Genomic DNA, 17085 nt, shown 5'->3' on the forward strand with positions numbered 1-17085 from the left:
GTAACACATGATGAACAGAGATAATCCTTGTCAGAGATAAAACTTAACTATCGATTGTCGTCTTATCACAGATAAAACTGTCTAGCGATTCTGCAAAGCTACTGTCCATATGCCGCCAAGTTTCATTGCCTCCTCTTTCATATTAAAATTATCTTCATGCTCATAAATTTCAATGGTTTCTCTGCATAGTCGTGATTAATAATTTGACGTTGTTGGTAAAATTTCTGTTCCAGAAAACTTCACTTCGTGGTTTCCTGACTGAAGAGCATGCTCTGCTACAACTGATTTCTCTATTTTTCTTAGTCGGCAAAGACTTTGGTGCTCCTTTAACCGTGTATTTATGCACCTCTTGGTAGTTCCAATATAAACTTTACCACACGTACACGGAATTTTGTATACACCACATGTCGACAGAGGAGGGCATTTATCCTTCACAGATAGAAATACTTGACTAATTTTCTTTGTTTGTCTGAAGACCGGTCTAATGTCATGTTTGTGTAAAATCTTATCGATCTGATCCGTTACTTTTTTAATAAAAGGGAGAGAAACTGTATTTTTCCATAGTTTCTGTTCATCCTCGTCCTTCGGTCTTCTGTTCCTTGGTCGCAAAATTGTCTTTACCTCATTCTATGAGTAGCCATTTTTCTTGAAAGCCAGCTTCAGATATTTTATTTCAGCGTCCATGTGTTCCGATGTGCATATTCGTTCGGCTCTATCGACAAGATTTTTAATGACACTTCTCTTTTGTTGTGGATGGTGATTGGAGTTTCTATGCAAATATCTGTCTGTATGTGTCACTTTCCGAAAAACTTTATGTTCCAAACTTCCATCGGACTGTCTCATAACTAAAACATCCAAGAAAGATATTCTGTTACCATTTTCCATTTCCATTGTGAACTGGATTTTCGGATTAATTTTATTTAGATGATCAGAGAATTCGTCCAAAGCCTTTCTACCATGGGACCAAACCATAAATGTGTCATCAACACACCGGTACCAGCAAGATGGTTTCTTATTTGCTTTTTCCATATAGAAAATAGCGATAGTGGGACCTAATGGGTTACCCATTGCTACACCATCAAGTTGCTCCTAAAATTCATCGTCCCGTTGGAACTGACACGAAGTAAGGCAATGTCTAAAAAGAACAGTCAAATCACCTGGAAAAATATCCGTTATAAAAAATCATAACTTCGTTGACTGGAATCATTGTGTATAAGGACACTATTTCAAAACTTAAAAGAATATCTTCAGGAGCCACAATTAGCCCTTCAAGTTTCTCAATAAAGTGACGCAAGTCTTTTATATATGAGTCAGTTTTCTCAATATATGGCTGTGAACAAGTCGCCATATATCTTGCTATTTTATACGTGGAAGAATTGATGGCATGTCTATGGGTCTCAAAGGAAAACCTATTTAAGTAAAATGGTTCTGAGACAAGAAGTGTAGAAACAGTGGTGTCCCTCAGGCTAGTGTATTGGGTCCAGTTCTGTTCTTAGTGTACGATGGCAGGGTAACACATTTTTTTCTGAAAGCGGCATGGTTTTATTCAGGATTCCAATACGCCATATTATTCTCCAATCTTTTGGCTAAAAAACCCTGTTTTTTAGTGTAATCTCCATTCAATGTGACAGCCTTATGCCACCTTACTGGGAGCACCTGTACGCCCGCATGGTACCAGTCTGTTGGTCGATGTCCGAGGCAACGTCTTGCTGCATCAATAACCTCCCCAACATCCATTTACTGCTTGCTGTGGAGTGCACTCCTCATTGGGCCAGACAGATGGAAGTCGGAAGGTGCGAGATCCGGGCTGTCGCGTGGATGAGGGACAGTCCAATGAAGTTCTGTGAGCTCCTCTCGCTTGCGCAGACTTGTGTGAGGCCTTGCGTTATCATCCAGAAGGAGAAATTCGTTTGCATTTTTGTGGCGACGAACGCGCTGAAGTCGTTTCTTCATTTTCCTGAGGGTAGCGCAATACATGAGGAAGAACATCAAATAGAATAACCCCTTCAGTCTCCCAGAAGACCGTCACCATTTCTTTCTCGGCGGAGAGTGCAACTTTGTACTTTTTCTTCGGAGGGGAGATGATGTGGCCTTATTCCATGACTTGTCATTTTGCTTCCGGTTTGAGGTGATGAACCCATGTTTCATCGCTTGTGAAGATATTCGACAAGAAATTGTCACGACCAGCCTCGTAACGTGCAAGCAATTCTGCACACATGGTCCTTCGTTGCTCTTCGTGGTCTTGCGTTAGGCGGCAAGGAACCCAGCGGGAAAACACCTTTGAGTTCCCCAACTGGCGGACGAGTGTGTCAGCATTACCAACAAAAACGTCCAGTTGAACAGCTAGGTGTTTGATTGTGACCATCGAGAGTGTCTGCATGTTCCAAAAACTGCAGGAGTCTCAACTGCGTGCGGCCGGCACGCGATAGATCCGACAGGATTGCGCGACCTTGTTGCTGTGATGGCAGACGTTTCGCCCAAAGACTGAGCGTGATTTTGTTCACTGCCAGGTATTCATAGAGATTCTGCAAGCGTCTGTTATGAATATTTGCAACGCTATGGTTTTCCGCCAAAAACTCAACAACAGCTCCTTGTTTGGAATACACCTATGTTACAGACGCCATTTAGAAGGCTACGTATAGCCCCGCCACCTATCACAACTTTATGAAACAGTAGGGGTTAAAACGGGAATTTTCCACGATGTCCCACAACATATTCTGCTTGTATTCATCTGAAATTGGCTGAGAAAAAATGGGTTGCGTTACTTATGTAACACCCCTCATATATTAATGGCTTTCCGCATGGTATAAGACATGGAGAAAAAGGTGGCTTTGCTGATGATAGCAATATCATAGTCATAAAACAGCAGAAAGCGTATTAGAGAAAGCAAATGAAACTTCCAAGGACATTCGCAATTGAACACTATGTAACGAGTTAAAATTGAACATAAAGAAAACAAACAGTACGCACTTCAGCGTAAAGAACGAAAACAATTCTGTCGAATTAAGCACAGATAAGAAATTTATACATTGTGTAACAAACACGAAGTTCAAAAATGGTTCAAATGGCTCTGAGCACTATGGGACTTAACAGCTGTGGTCATCAGTCCCATAGAACGTAGAACTACTTAAACCTAACTAACCTGCCCGAGGCAGGATTCGAACCTGGGATCGTAGCGGTCGCGCGGTTCCAGACTGAAGCGCCTAGAATAGCTCGGCCACCCCGGTCGGCAAACACGAAGTCTTTAGGGATGAATACTGATTGTCAGTTAACATGGAATGAACACACGAAAATTCTGGAAAAAAGAATGTCATCTGCATATTTTGCTCTTACGGTTCTATCATCAATTCCTAACAGCAGATATCTTGTGGTGACATACTGTTTCTTCGTACACTCAGTTCTGAGGTACGTGATTCTTTTCTGAGTATCGGAGGTACAAAACATGAATACCATTTTTAAACTGCAGAAAAGGTTCGTAAGAATAATAATTACAAATAGTAAGCGGGCTCATTGTAAAGAACTGTTTAAAAAACTGGGTATGCTCTCTGCACAATGTGATTACAGCTACAAATCCGCTATGAATATCAGGGAAAACATTACTAAGTATTTCACTAGTAATTCTATACACTATAATGGAAGAAGAGCCAATTTGGAGTTGCATTTAACAAAGAAAGCCAAGCAAAAATCTCAAATCAACATTTTCTATCGGGGAATATAATTGTATAGTAAATTGCCAAAGGAGATAAAAACTGTTACTAAAATACATCTGCTTAAAAAGGCAGCTAGAAATGTTCCTCACAAATAATGCACAGTGCACAATCAAAGATTACTTAGATGATTCAGAGTACTGGTTAATAATAAAAGGAAATAACTACAACACCTTGTTATGTTTCAGTACTATAATGTTTCCATAATAAAATCGTGTATCAGGATATATAGTGCTTGATAGTAATGTGTTGTAAGTCTCCTGAGTTCAACATTTTCCTCATCATGGGGGGTTGCTGACTTAGTTTTTCTGGAGAACTGAGGGTGGACATAAATACGTGCTTGGGAAATGGGATCATGTTTACGGGCCTGGAGTCTGTTTTCCGAGCAGACAGTAGTTAGTGCAGTGGGCACAGCAGCAGATCACTGATCTGAAAGCACCAGCGGAAATCCTTGACGTGTGCAGTGATGAAGAGAAAAACTATGTTTATACCGAGCAACATTCTAAAACAGGGACCAGTCGAATGATGTATTGCAGTTCTTGGGCCACATAACCCATATTCGAGAGGATGGAATTTGCTCTATCCGGCCATCCTGATTTACATTTTCTGTAGTTTTCCTAAATCATTTCAGGCAAACGCCATAGCGTTTCCTTCATCAAGACCATGGCTGGCCGCCTGTTCTACCCTCATAAAGCATGCTTATATACTGTATGAGCTATTTATTTTCATTGTATTACAATGACAAACCCAGTATCGTTGTACGGTGAGTTCCGGCTCATGAAAATCAGTAAAACTAACCAACACATAAACCGACGGGTTTATTTCGTCAGTATCAGCATACCGTAGACTAACTAAATGCTTACTATGATCGAACCCAAAATTTGCCTCCAGGAGGAAAGTACCCAGAGAATTAAATCTGGATGAGCTATTTAAGGGAAATGAAAATCTGTACTGGTGGGAGCAGAAGGAGGAGTAAGAGGAAGAGGAGGAGGAGGAGGAGACAAGGGAGCGAATCGATGATACTAAAGCAACTGCATGAAAAACGGAGGAGACTTCCGTTCAGTCACTCGCTATTACCCGCAGCTGCGCTCGCATACCAATAGTTTGTTACGATGACTGATGGTGAGAAAGTAACCTGTTGTACGTGCAATAATGCCGGCTGCTCTAGCGCCTGTGGCTATTACAGTTGGCATAGCTAGATCACTACCCTCCCTGATCCCCGTTCCTCGCGCCGCTTGCAATGCCCCCAAGGCACGATGCGGTGGCATGCGCAGCATTGCTGCCAAGGGGTGCGTGCGGAGGAGCGTGGGCAGGAGCCCGCATCTAAGCCTTGTGCTACGGAAATAACTATACATCATATAATGTAGAGATTATCCAATAATTTTGTAGCGTAGTTCATGTTCACTCATGTAAAAATGATGTTCCATTCCCTCTTTCACACTCCTAGGCATCGATTTCTTTTTTAACTTTCGAAAGTAGATTATGTTCTTCCTCAAGGTCCAAGCTATCTCCATACCAAATTTTATTTAAATCGGTTTGGCAGTTTATTCGTGAAAATGTAACAGACAGAGTTACTTTTACACTTAATAGCATTAGCGTAGAAGTATGGATTAAACACATCGAGTATTGTATAAGCTGTATTGCATAGAATCTATCAATCATTAAAATCATTTTCAGAAGTATAATCCAATTAAAACGTCTTACAGTTAGCAGCTTTTTTAGTGAGTAAATACATTTCCCTGCGTTACGATAGCTTTTTTTCCGCAATGAGATCTTGACGAAATAAATCCTGTATGTTACCCTAAGCTACGCTTAAGTTACCTGTGAAAACCCCATGAAAATTCGTCTAGCACGTGTAGTTCTAGAGATTGGCGTGTTCAAACAGATAAACAGACAGACGCGACGATTTCAAATAAAACTTTAAATCGTGGTATTTTTTGTTTCCATGATCCGATTTTGATGAAAAAAAATCTATATATTGCCCCAACCTACGCTCAAGTTACTGTGGAAACCCCTTGAAAATTCGTCTAGTAGTTTTGGAGATTAGCGTGATCAGAGCAGACTAACAGACAAGATAGTTTTACAGTTTTATTATTACTGTATAGACGAGACTCTAGGGTAAATGGTAATTGGCTCTGAGCATCATGGGACTTAACATCTGAGGTCATCAGTCCCCTAGAACTTAGAACTACGTAAGCCTAACTAACCTAAGGACATCACACACATCCATGCCCGGGTCAGGATTCGGACCTGTGACCGTAGCGGTCGCGCGGTTCTTGACTGAAGCGCCTAGAACCACTCGGCCACAGCGACCGGCAGACTCTAGGGAAAGCGTCGTATAGAATATACACTACAATACCGGTACGTGTTTCATTCAGATACTGCACTGGTTAATCCCTTTACTGTGAGCTGGCATGGCGATTTCCAACTACGACACTATGGTAACTAAGCGAGAATAAACGCAGTTTATGACCTGTCATCCCCTATTCTTCCCAATCCTTTGAATTATGACCCTCTCCCCTCCATCTCTACCACGTCTCTAGGTCACTAGGGCTGCTATCTAGTGATTATTTAGGATCCAATTTATTATTCTTATCGCTATAATTTTTGACCCAATTAGGGCAGGCTGTTACCCCAATGATTACGAAAGGTATCTGTTGATGATCCAATTTGTTACACAATTTTTTATCCTCATCCCTACAATTTATGGCCCAATTTGGGTGGGCTGTTGTCCTAATGGTTGGGTAACCTGCATGGAGTGTGTTTACATAGGAGCGTTATCAGATAATTGATTACTCAGTTAGTATAATTTATTATGTGTGATTAATACTATCAGAACTACAGACTGTTTGTTTTAATAAGGGTAAACAAGACGTCGGATCTAGAGCACTTATATGCATAATTTTTTAAAAGTACACTCTTTCTACGTGACAATTACACTGCGGAAGTGTTGGGGTTCATTTTTTTTAACAAGGTGCACCTTGTTACATAACGTTACACTGTGGAGGTGTTGTGGTTCATAATTTTAAACAAAGTATACTAATGTTATGTAAAAATTACGCTGTGGAAGAGTTAGGGTTGATTTATTAAAAAAATCACTGTGGAGGTACTGCAATTCATATTTTCTTTAACAAACTACACACTTCCTACATAACAATTATACCATAGAGGTGTTGGAACTATTTTTTTTAACAAAGTTCACACTCTCTATGTAAAAATTACAATGTAGAGCTGTACACTTCATTTTTTTATTAAACAAATTACTATTGTAGCTCCTGGTTCTATGTTTAACAGTTACCGCGGAGTTTTTTTTATGCAGTGCAGTAGGAAGTATCCATTTGCTGTAATCAGTTACATATTACCTGGTTTATTTATTTTAACATTTATGAATGTTTGTAACACATCACAAGCCATGTGTGTATCGGTATTTAACTACAAACATGCTGCAGAGGCGGGCTCAGTTGCACAATACGTCACTGGCTGCAGGATGGAATGCATGTTGCAGTTCTCCGCATTCAGCCCGGTCACTACGGGCATTGTCATGCTGTTGTGACGCCCAGACCGCACCAAGGACAGACCCATCATATCTCCAAACTCCCACTACCCACCCCCCCAATCTCTCCTCAAGGAAAACCTCAGATGCCATTGGCCAGCACAGCCCACAAACAATGAATATTTATAAATGTTTCTATCGACCAACAAAATGTTTATAAAATTTCAATTTTCCGAATCTTCATTAAAGCTAGAGCTCAGTTCACGTTTGATGCGTTTTTATGTTACGCACTGGCTCATGTGGATTGTGGGAACCATGCGGGAACCACTTGTGATTGTGAGCTATCGCGATGTAAACCTGAGGCGATCGCGTGTTGCGTTGTGTCTGCCACTGCGCCATTCTGAATGTCGTCATGCATGTAGTGCACTTGCACATGAAGAGGGTGGGCGTTTTGTTTAAACCACAGTAAGGTCTATAGAATTTTCCGCACAAGTGTAGAGGTTACACCTAGCTGTCGCAAGGCATCAATTTTGCCTCTCGTTTTATGCACAGATGCAGACGGTTTTACAGCTGTACTAATATTATAATTTTTTCCATCCTCTGGTAAGCACTGGCGGCAAGATACCAAATGGGATCAGATGAACAACACAGATTTCTTACGTTCTCTGATGATTATGTACTGTAGCCGACTGTGAATTGTGTAGTAATTACCATCGTTTTAAGTTAGTTATAATTGTACATTGCTCTGTATCACATCCGCAGGCCAGAATTACTTCGGACAACAACATCTTCCTGTGAGGTGACAGCACAGTGCTGAATTACTTCAAGTGTACAGAACGATTTAGGTGTTTACTACACACATTGTCTATTTTTCCTACAGGGTGTTTCAAAAATGACCGGTATATTTGAAACGGCAATAAAAACTAAACGAGCAGCGATAGAAATACACCGTTTGTTGCAATATGCTTGGGACAACAGTACATTTTCAGGCGGACAAACTTTCGAAATTACAATAGTTACAATTTTCAACAACAGATGGCGCTGCAAGTGATGTGAAAGATATAGAAGACAACGCAGTCTGTGGGTGCGCCATTCTGTACGTCGTCTTTCTGCTGTAAGTGTGTGCTGTTCACAATGTGCAAGTGTGCTGTGGACAACATGGTTTATTCCTTAGAACAGAGGATTTTTCTGGTGTTCGAATTCCACCGCCTAGAACACAGTGTTGTTGCAACAAGACGATGTTTTCAACGGAGGTTTAATGTAACCAAAGGACCGAAAAGCGATACAATAAAGGATCTGTTTGAAAAATTTCAACGGACTGGGAACGTGACAGATGAACGTGCTGGAAAGGTAGGGCGACCGCGTACGGCAACTACAGAGGGCAACGCGCAGCTAGTGCAGCAGGTGATCCAACAGCGGCCTCGGGTTTCCGTTCGCCGTGTTGCAGCTGCGGTCCAAATGACGCCAACGTCCACGTATCGTCTCATGCGCCAGAGTTTACACCTCTATCCATACAAAATTCAAACGCGGCAACCCCTCAGCGCCGCTACCATTGCTGCACGAGAGACATTCGCTAACGATATAGTGCACAGGATTGATGACGGCGATATGCATGTGGGCAGCATTTGGTTTACTGACGAAGCTTATTTTTACCTGGACGGCTTCGTCAATAAACAGAACTGGCGCATATGGGGAACCGAAAAGCCCCATGTTGCAGTCCCATCGTCCCTGCATCCTCAAAAAGTACTGGTCTGGGCCGCCATTTCTTCCAAAGGAATCATTGGCCCATTTTTCAGATCCGAAACGATTACTGCATCTCGCTATCTGGACATTCTTCGTGAATTTGTGGCGGTGCAAACTGCCATAGACGACACTGCGAACACCTCGTGGTTTATGCAAGATGGTGCCCGGCCATATCGCACGGCCGACGTCTTTAATTTCCTGAATGAATATTTCGATGATCGTGTGATTGCTTTGGGCTATCCGAAACATACAGGAGGCGGCGTGGATTGGCCTCCCTATTCGCCAGACATGAACCCCTGTGACTTCTTTCTGTGGGGACACGTGAAAGACCAGGTGTACCGCCAGAATCCAGAAACAATTGAACAGCTGAAGCAGTACATCTCATCTGCATGTGAAGCCATTCCGCCAGACACGTTGTCAAAGGTTTCCGGTAATTTCATTCAGAGACTACGCCATATTATTGCTACGCATGGTGGATATGTGGAAAATATCATACTATAGAGTTCCCAGACCGCAGTGCCATCTGTTGTTGACAATTGTAACTACTGTAATTTCGAAAGTTTGTCTGCCTGAAAATGTACTGTTGTCCCAAGCATATTGCAACAAACGGTGTATTTCTGTCGCTGCTCGTTTAGTTTGTATTGCCGTTTCAAATATACCGGTCATTTTTGAAACACCCTGTACATGCTATTAGAAAGGGGCTCACTTTGATATCTACGTATGCATCTACATCCATACTCTGCAAACCACCGTGAAATGCATGGCAGAGGGCACGTCACGTCCTCTTGTACCAGTTATTAGGGTCTTATGCCGTTCCATTCTCGTATGGAGCGCAGGAAGAATGATTATCTGAATGTCTCTGTACTTGTTGTAATTATTCTTATCGTCTGGTCATGATCCCTATGTGTGCGATATGTAGGGGCTGTAGTATGGGGCTCACTCCAAAAGAAATGCACACTATTTTTTTTTTACATCCATCTTTTATTCTACATGTTTGAAAGTTTTACAGTGTGTAGATACATTCTTTAGGAACAATATTTTAATTTCTCCACATAATTTCCATCCCTTTCAACTGGCTTACGCCATCTTGGCACCAGCACCTGTATACCCGCATGGTAAAATTCTGGACCAACCTGTTGGAACCACTGTTTGGCGGTGTGCACAAGGGAGTGATCATCTTCAAGCCTTTTTCCACGAAGAGAGTCTTTCAGTTTCCCAAAGAGATGGTAGTCACATGGAGCCAGGTAGGGCTGTAAGGCGGATGTTTCAGTGTTGTCCATCCGAGTTTTGTGACCGCTTCCATGGTTTTTTGACTGACATGTGGGCATGCATTATCGTGCAACAGCAAAAGATCCTTCTTTTGCCGATGTGGTCGAACACGACTCAGTCGAACTTGAAGTTTCTTCAGTGTCGTCATATATGCATCAGAATTTATGGTGGCTCCACTTGGCATGATGTCCACAAGCAAGAGTCCTTCGGAGTCTAAAAACACCACAGCCATAACTTTTCCAGCAGAAGGTGTGGTTTTCAACTTTTTTTTTCTTGGTTGACTTTGCATGATGCCACTCCATTGATTGCCTCTTCGTCTCTGGTGAAAAATGATGGAGTCATGTTTCATCACCTGTCACAATTCTTCCAAGAAATTCATCCCCACCATTCTCGTACTGCTCCAAAAGTTCGCTGCATACCATTTTTCTTGTTTCTTTGTGAGCCACTATCAACATCCTGGGAACCCACCTAGCACAAACCTTTTTTAACGCCAACACTTTCAGTATTCTCCAAACACTTGCTTCCCCTATCCCAACGTAGCGTGACAATTCGTTCACTGTGATGCGTCTGTCAACAGTCACCAATTCGTTAACTCTCTGCACATTGTCTGGAGTGTGTGCAGTACGAGGTCTGCCGCTGCGAGGACAATCCTCAATATTGCCGTGCCCACTTTCATCACGTAACCTGCTTGCCCACCAACTAACTGTACTGCGATCGACAGCAGCATCTCAATACACCTTTTTCAACCTCTTGTGGATGTTTCCCACTGTCTGATTTTCACAGCGCAGGAATTCTATACAGCACGTTGCTTCTGACAAACGTCAAGTGTAGCAGCCATCTTGAAGACATGCTGTGACGGCGCCACTCAACGGGAACAGGTTGAACTAAGTTTGAAAACAAGTGGGAAGGATGTATCTACACACTGTAAAACTTTCACACATGCAGAATGAAAACTGTATTTTTACAAAAATAGTGTTTATTCCTTTTGGAGTGACACTCGTATATTTCGAGAGTAAGCATTTAAAGCTGATTTTTGAAACTTTGTTAACAGACTTTCTCGGGATGATAACAATAAATTTTTACTAGTATAACCATTTATTACGCAACAAGCACAGAGGACTACAAATTTCTCGTTATAGTTGACGTCTCTTACTCTTTAAGAGTCGAGCTAGTTCAGTTTCTTCAGCATCACTGCAACACTCTCCCATGGGTCAAACAAACATGTGACCATTAGCGCTGCCCTTCTCTCTATACGTTCAGTATCCCCTGCTAGTTCTGTTTGGTATGGGTCCCACAAACTTGAGCAATATTCTAGAATGGGTCGCACAAGTGCTTTGTAAGTAATTTTCTTTATAGCCTGATTGCACTTCCCCAGTATTCTACCAATATACCGAAGACTGTCACCTGCTTCGCCCACAACTGAGCCTACGTGATCATTCCATTTCATATCGCTACGAAGTGTTACATTAGGGTATTTGTATGGATTGGTCGATTCCATCTGTGACTCATTGACATTATATTTTTTTCGTTTTGTTTAGTGCACAGTCTTACAATTCTGAACATTTAAGGCAAATTACCAATCCTTCCACCACTTCTAAATCTTATTAAGTTCTGACTGAATATTCTTCTTCTTTCAAACATCACTTCATTATAGATAACTACATCATCTGCAAAAAGTCTGAGGTTACTGTTAATGTTGGCCGCAAGGTCATTAATAAGGGTCCCAATTCACTTCCATGGGGTACGCCAGAAGTTACTTCTACATCTAACTATGACTCTCCATCCAAGATAACATGCTGTGTCCTCTCTACCAAAAAGTTCTTAATCCACCCACAAATTTCACTTGATACCACGTATGATTCAACTTTCGAGAACAAGTGTAGGTGTGGTACTGAGTCAAATGCTTTTCGGAAATCAAGAACAACATGATCGATGTTTTCGGAATCCATGCTTGTTGGCATGAACTACGTCATTCTGTTCAAGACACCTCGTTATGGTTGAGCTCAGAATATGTTATAAGATTCTACAAAAAATCGATATCGCAGATATTGGACGGTAGTTTTGTGGATCACTTCTACTACCATTCCTGCAGACGGGTGTTGCCTCTGGTTTCTTCCAACTACTGGGCACGGTTTTTGTTCGAGGGATCTACAATACATATAGTTATAAGAGGGGCTGACTGAGCTGCAAATTCAGTTTTAACGATTTCAGCTGTTTCTCAACACCGTTGAAGATAACGGGGGTAGGATTGACAATAGAAAATTAGAGGTTCTGGGTGCAGCCAAATTCTGATGAAAACATCATACCGTAACTTGTATTTGTATGGAGTGTAGCCATGTATGGAAGTGAAACATGGACGATAAATAGTTTGGACAAGAAGAGAATAGAAGCTTTCGAAATGTGATGCTACAGAAAAATGCTGAAGATTAGTTGGGTAGATCACATAACTAATGAGGAGGTATTGAATAGAATTGGGGAGAAGAGGAGTTTGTGGCACAGCTTGACAAGAAGAAGGGAACGGTTGGTAGGACATGTTCTGAGGCATCAAGGGATCACAAATTTAGCATTGGAGGGCAGCGTGGAGGGTAAAAATCGTAGAGGGAGACCAAGAGATGAATACACTAAGCAGATTCAGAAGGATGTAGGTTGCAGTAAGTACTGGGAGATGAAGAAGCTTGCACAGGATAGAGTAGCATGGAGAGCTGCATCAAACCAGTCTCAGGACTGAAGACCACAACAACAACAACCGTAACTTCCTGAGAAGAGGTACCGCAGAACATAGATTGTCATGTTTCAGTGATTAGCTCTAGGACCAAGGCAACCGCATGTAGAAGAAACTGAAAAGATGTGAACGTGTGGCAAGTGGTATGTGCACGATTTTTCTTTTTTAGCCCCTTTTTTATCTGATCGTATAGCTTAATGTCCAGAACACCATATTTTGAGCCTGGAAGAGTGGGTTCGACAAGGCTGAGATGTGTGCATATTATTTGCGACCGTTTCTCTGGTGCACAGATTAGCCTGAAAGTTGTTCAGAGTGGTTTTTGACTTCCGCATATGTAAATTCGGGGTTGATCTCTACATTATAAAAGGAATTGTGTACGTTTTAAATATTTCGTTTCTCTTGGAGTCCTATCACGATGCAACAGTATCATTCCATTAGCCACAAAGTATAAGGGTAAATGGTGTGATTTATTTCCTATTCAGTGGATGTACTTATTTAATTGGATACCTTAGTTTAATAAATGAATTTGGCCCTGCAGTATCTATGTGAGATATGTAAATTATCACTTATCAAATTAAAAATCAAGGAGCGCGTGTGACTACGAAATCAAATAGTGATCACTATAAACGTACTTTATTACTGTCTTTATCTACTTGCATGTAATTAATGACATCTCACAAGAAAATGTATTTAGTGTTTGCTGAAACTAATAAACTAATATCTTGGTAAATCTGAGTAAAGAGTCTGGAATGGTAATTCAAAGGTGACGCATAACTGAACAAAACATTCACATCTGAGGAAGTCGTACCGTGATTGCCGTTTATTAGTACATAGAGACAGAAAATAAGACAGAAGTCGGAAATGAAGAAATGTTGAAATTCTAACTCAAAATAAGTTCTTGAAATGAAAATTGGAGTTACTTAACACCGCTACATAAACTACCCCTTACCCTTAGATGGAAGACAACCTCTCGTCCTGCTACAGTCTAGGTGAAGTCATGGTGAGGAAGCTCTTTTGGTGTTCAATAATTTTGATTGGAGCCGCGCGGCGTGGCCGCGTGGTTTGAGGCGCCATGTCACGGATTGCGCGGCCCTTCCCGCGGGAGGTTCGAGTCCTCCCTCGGGCATGGGTGTGTGTGTGTGTTGTTCTTAGCATAAGTTAGTTTAAGTAGTGTGTAAGTCTAGCGACCGATGACCTCAGCAGTTTGGTCACTTAGAAATTCACACACATTTTAACATTTTGATTGGAGGAATACTGACTCTTGTCAGTACCGACCACTAAGATCTTGTCTTATAATATGTTGACCTCTCTTTATTATTTGAATTTCAGAGGGTTAACCAGTTAAAAAACTTGTTAGACTTCAGGTTCCAAAATGTGTACGAGTTACTCACTCTCTCTGCCTTCCTTCATGCACTAACCAATATGGTTAGATGTATGTAAGTACATTCACTCTCTTCTTCCACTCCTAGATTGTTTATATGAACCAGTAGGAGCTGTGTTTACGTTGTTTTAACACACTATATTAGCTTGGCGTCACCTGGCCACTCTCTAAGATATTATCTTAATAGCCCGTGTTTCTCAGTGAAATTTGACTTCCTGCTAAGTTGTTCTACAAAAGTAGTTCTTCTGGGTCTTTGGCCGTTAGGCAGCAAGCATCTCGTGGACATGGCCTATGAGAACGAATTCTGTTGTCCTGCAGTTGGCCGGCCGGTGTGGCTGAGCGGTTCTAGGCGCTTCAGTCTGGAACCGCACGACCGCTACGGTCGCAGGTTCGAATTCTGCCTCGGGCATGGATGTGTGTGATGTCCTTAGGTTAGTTAGGTTTAAGTAGTTCTCAGTTATAGGGGACTGATGACCTCAGATGTTAAGTCCCATAGTGCTCAGAGCCATTGAACCAATTTGAATCCTGCAGTTGCAGTTTCCTCCCACTTTCCTACGATGTACTCTGCATTGTCTGTAGGTAGGTATACGGCGCCAAATGCGCCCTGGGCAGCTTTCTCTCTCTCTCTCTCTCTCTCTCTCCCAATCAACAAAACACTTTTCAGACTGGCCTCGCATTTTCCTTCACACAAGGAGACGAGTGGACGACTCTACGAGAGGCGCTCGGGTGGAATTCCAGAGGTTTTACGACTTACACCACATCGCGAGACTTTATCGACGTTCAGTTTGCTTTCTGAGTGGCCTCCCATTTAGCTACATTTGCAATTTAACATAGGAAATCAAAATTTAAGTAGTTATAGGTTGGCAATCACTAGTAATAATTAATATTTCATTATCTGGCAGGCATTAGTATATTTCAAGTTAATTTGGCTATCTCGTATGGGTTTTACACATTATACAGGAGGGTTTGGTTAAAACGGTCAGGTAACATTACTTTTCCTCCACTTTATAAATTCGTGCAGATGCAGATGCGCTGAAAACTTCTTAGAGAGTAATTGCATCAAAGAAATTTGTCCTAACGTGGATTTGGGATTGTGTGCTCATCATTGGCGCTGCTTGTTTGGTGAAGTATAGAATTTTTTTTGCCAACACGCACTCGCAAGCATAACTGCGGACTCGCATCATTTCCGCTACATACGCAACCGGTTTGAAAGAAATTTCCATTATTAAACTGTAAATTATTATTAATTTATCTCACAAAATCATGATTTCGGCTTTATAAACATTCTCAAGTGCAAGCTGAAAGGTCACAAAATGTTCAACATGCCTAAATGACAGAAGCAAGTTATATAACAATATAAAGACTGATCGGTTAGCTGCAAACATTGTTATTTTTATACAAATGTACATTTATACAGATAAAACGTTTTCGAAGACTGGTGCAATTTTATTTTAGTATTTAATATTTATTCAGAGAACGTCTAACAATTACGTTGACACATATACACTTTCGAGGCTTAATCGAGTCTGTAACGGCAGTACTAGAAAACGTGACATGAGAATGATGTGCAATCTCTAAATGGTGATTAATTATTAAAACAAATTACAGAAATGAATGATAAGCTACACAGATCGCTGTTAGCCCATAAACGCAAGTTCCCATGACGAAGTGAATACAGAAATAAAGCACTTTTTTGTCGCAGGGATATAACAGTGACGTTGCTTTGCGCCCAGTTTTCATCTGTCTCAGCACATATGTTTCTTATGGTGGAGGTGGAATATACAAGAATAGAGCCACTTGGTTTGCATTGGCCGAAATTTGTCTTTCGTCTGAAGTGTGAACTATAGCGCGAAACTTATTCCAGATATCACTCCTCCTCTAATGGAAAGCATTTGCAGTTGTGTACTTGGCACCAATTAATTTTCGTCTTACACCCTTCAGTCTCACAAAACACTGATCCCGACAACCGGTCATTTAGCCTTGTCTGTGATACTTTACAGCAGCAAGATCGTGTACTTATCTTCCTTCCGTATTACCATTAAGTCACGACTAGCCCACAAGTTTCAGTAAGAGGCAACGAGTCGACGAGCATGTCGCGACTGCAGCGCCACAGTACTGATTCGTTCTACTCGCAGCATTAAGCAGGAACGAAGGATTTGTGGAGTACGCAGTGTGAACATTAGACTCGAAGGGCTTCATTTCTGATCTCTAATTCATATGAACATGCACTACTGGCTATCCCAGGGAAGTTTACTAATAATTTGTAGGCAACGCACTATTACCTCCACATTTGCGATTGTTTATTTCTATAAATCTATATCTACTGTGACCATCCTGTACGTTCCACAACCTTACCATCTTACCCTTCTTCTTTCATCCTCATTTTCTATCTTTCATCTGGCTTGTTTGATTTTCGATTCACTTCCATCTCATAATTTTCTTTTCTAATACTTTTACTGTAGGTTCTCTATATTGTGTCGACCGTTTTTCGAAAACATAATCACATGTGTAATATGGTTCTCTTCTCGCACCTGAAAAATACAACCCAGAGCTGTCTTATCTGACACGTTATTTTCGTCAGTGGTTCACACTTACTTTTACTTTTCTGTTATTACTACAGCTGTTTTTGTTGTTTCTCATTTTGAAATGGTTCATGGTTTGCTCTGGACCTTTGTTCCGCTATCTATTCTCCTGCCTTGGTGTGTCAAGTTCCCTCTTTTATCGTCTTTTTTATCGTCTTTTATTACATTTTTCTTTTTGCCGTGCTCTT

This window comes from Schistocerca americana, chromosome X, assembly GCF_021461395.2.
Source record: "Schistocerca americana isolate TAMUIC-IGC-003095 chromosome X, iqSchAmer2.1, whole genome shotgun sequence".
Taxonomy (NCBI): Eukaryota; Metazoa; Arthropoda; class Insecta; order Orthoptera; family Acrididae; genus Schistocerca; species Schistocerca americana.